The sequence below is a fragment of the Ursus americanus genome, chromosome 14 (genome assembly GCF_024610735.1).
Source record: "Ursus americanus isolate L20-20 chromosome 14, mUrsAme1.1.p, whole genome shotgun sequence".
Classification (NCBI taxonomy): Eukaryota; Metazoa; Chordata; class Mammalia; order Carnivora; family Ursidae; genus Ursus; species Ursus americanus.
The window spans coordinates 15940918-15944542 of record NC_142140.1 but is presented as its reverse complement, the minus strand read 5'-3'; positions in this window follow the sequence as shown (position 1 = coordinate 15944542).

Here is a 3625-nt window from a genome sequence, read left to right as displayed (position 1 = left end):
TTTCCAAATATTTTTTTGCAGTTTCCATGTTATAAGATTATTATGAGCCTCAGTGAACCTCAGTTGCTTTCTTCAACATCTCACATCAACCTTATCTTTTTAAAATATGTAGTGCTCCTTACTGTAAAGATGTTCATGAAACAACTATTTGGATCATTCTCTCTCTCTTTATTTTTCTTTCCAAAGCTATCTACCTGGGATGGATGGATGGATGGATGGATGGATGGATGGATGGATGGATAGATAGATAGATAATTTCAAACTTCTTCAATGTATCAGACTTTTGTTTTACTTGAATCAAATTTTTGGTTCTGTCTTGGCAGCTAAAACAGCATTTGTCCTGGAAGGGTAGTAGCTGATATCATACATTCTTCTCCACTTGATTTTTCTGTGTTTTCAGTTATGCTCTTATGAGTTGAACCTTCCAGTAGATAAATTCTCAAAGGAACTGTTTGCACTGCCACCAACAGAGAAATTTCCTTCCATTGAACACTAATGTTTCTCAAACCATCTCAACACCCAAAAACATGGATGGGGACATGGAAACAGTTATCCCAGTCATCCAAGGAAGTACCCACTGGATACTTCAGGCTAAAGCATGTTCTGGCCTGAACTACCCCAATAATTGTCTCCTAGCTCCACAGTGGACATGGTTTGAATGCCCATTTATGTTAATGTCTCTCTTCACTTTTCCCTCTGTCCAAATGCAATACTGAAATCATCCCCAGATAATTTTTTATTATACTCTGTTTTGGGTCTTTTAGGGAGTCGACTCCTGGTGGAACCAAGGGGTACCTTTCAGGGCAAAGGAAGCCTCTGCTTCCAATTATCTCTGCCCTGCAGGCACTTCTCATAAAGGAGCTTTCTTTGCCAAGTTCTAGTTATTATTTCCTGAGGCTTTTTTTTTTCCTTTCCAAGATACCTTTTGAAACTAAAACTTCTGACAGAACTGCAACTTTGTGGCACTAGATATTGCAAGAATCTCTCATTATTTTGGCTTTTTCACTTCCTGACTTTTTACACACTTATAATTGCATGCTTTGCAGTCTTTCCATTTAGATTAAAACAGTATTCTTTAAGATATTTTTTCTTTTATCTTTACAGTTATTGTTGAAAAGAGAGGTTTCCAGTAACCCTGTTGAAAGGACCAATGTGTCTTGTTCATTTTTAATGTTGTCTTAAATTCAGTCTTTTTTCTTACAATTTGCTATGTTCTGAATGTCGTACAGGTTTCTTTGAATAATATGATGGCAAGAATCTCACCCTCTTTGCACGTTCATAGACAGTTGCACTTAAAGGGAAACTTTCCAGGAATGATAGCATGGGTGTGGAATCACACTTTATCTGTTCTTACTTGTATGTCTAAACAAAGTAAGAAATATTGCTTAGAAGGAGAATGTTCAAAGGAACATAAGTTCCAGATATGCCAACATTTTGCATGATTCTGAAAATACTTTCCAGTTGCATCTTTCAGTTAGATCAATCAAAAGATTAATCATCTTGCATCATAATCAGTGAATCTAATATTTCTCTTGGGTCATATAAAAGGAATATACATCTGATTTGTATGTCAGGAAGAATCTGATTAGTTCTGAGATTCTCTTTATGATTGAGAGTCTCCCTAATCCTAAGACTATTTTGTAGGTCTGGCCTGCTAAAGTTTAGGCCAGTAGCATTTGTGTATAACTTGAAATTATCCCTTTGAAACTACGAATCTGTCTAACTTGGATTCCATAGTAATGTGTGTCTGTGTGCATACATTTGTGCAACCAGAGATCATCTAATTACAAAATAAACTAAAAATTGACAATTTTAATTGTACACAAATAAATTTTAGATAATCGTACAACTTCAAGTCAATTGAAAAGACCATTGGGACATTGATAATTAAAAGCCTGGATTTGGAAGCTTTAAACACTACTTACACTACATAAATATTATTTTCTTTTAACTTTAAATAAAAGGAAAATTGATGCTGATTTTAAAACAAAATGTAACTGTTGGTGTTAACTAACATTATCTATTACTGTGAGCCAGATTTTTCTAACATAATTTCTTTGAGGAGACATTGTGTGATGGAGATCATAGGGAAAGCTTAAGGAAGCCTGCCAAAGCAAGATAATTTTGCAATTAGAAATCAGAGAAATCTTGTTTGAAACAAGGATTATCTCATAGAAGCCCTCAGATTCCCCAAACACACACACACCCATAGTCCATTTGAAAACAACTCTAAGATTACAGAACGTATATAGACATTATCTTCTGTTAGAGTTTTAACCTTGCAAATGTTATTTGCTTTTGAAACCTATTTTCCATTTGTAAATTAGAATCACTGAGTTATTTAGCTTACTTTGGCATAGATATCCAAGGATACCATTCCACAATATACATTCAAAAACTTACTAAAACACAAGCATCCTTAATCACCAGGACATCAGTAGTATGTAGTAAAAGTAGGATGGTCTTTGGAAGCACAACCACCAGCATTCAGAGTGTGGCTCCCTTATAATTTAGATAAGTAATAAATTCTAGCTGAGCCTTAGTTTCCATATCAATAAAATGAAGATAACTGTATTTAAGGTTTTATAACAGTTAAGTGAGGTCACCTAGGTTAAAGACGTTTTACTGAATCTGACATATAGATATTGATACTAAGGTACCTATGATCATATATTTCACCCCTCTGATATGACAAATCAGGTAATACATGACTTATCCAGAATCACATTTCTGGAATGTTGTGGAATGATTGTTACTCAATGTGGGTTTTCTTATTCTTTCTTACCGAGGAGATTGGAGAAAGAAAAAAATATTACAGTTTTAGAGAAACATCTCTTACGGTACACATGTGATACAAAACAAGTTTCTGGACACATGAGAAATGAACCACAGAGATGCAGGATACCTGAAGTTTTCCATTTCTGACTAATTGAGCTTGATTGAGTAGGACCTTCCCTGTTAGTGGTTAAAAATAGCTATTTACAGTTCCTTTGTCTTTTGGCTACAATGGCATAAGTGGTAACAACTAGAAGTTGGCAGAATGATCTACCATTTTATGTTCTTAGCTTCAAATCCCCACCAAAGATACCTCCTCATAACCAGAATATTCAGTGCATAGATAGCCAATTTTCAGTTTTGTGGCTCAAACTAGATAAGTTCTGTTACATTAAAAAATGTCCCACATCATCCTTGATAGATAGGATTCAACTACTAGAGTTAGATCTAATAGATACAGAGCATAACTAACAGCCAGCCTGCCAGCAAATGATTCAGAAATGCTGTATGGAGAATTTTTTCTCTTTAGTAAAATCAATACCACCTCAGCTGCCTGCTGAATGATATTACTTGAAACATTATAAATACCGTGATCAAGAAATCCAACTGTAACCTTTTTTATCAGTATTGCTAACAACCTTTCTCATGGCTTGAAGCTGAACTGAATAGAAGCAGAATGTATAAAACAAGGATCTTTAGGCATTGATGCTTAGGTAGGGAATTCCACCTTCTTTTTATGTGAATATAGCAGTCTTCCTTGGCTATAGGTAAAAAATGAAGTAAGCAAAAAATATATATATATTTTCAACCCACCTGGAAGCTTGAGTTCAAGATCTGACAATGCCATTGG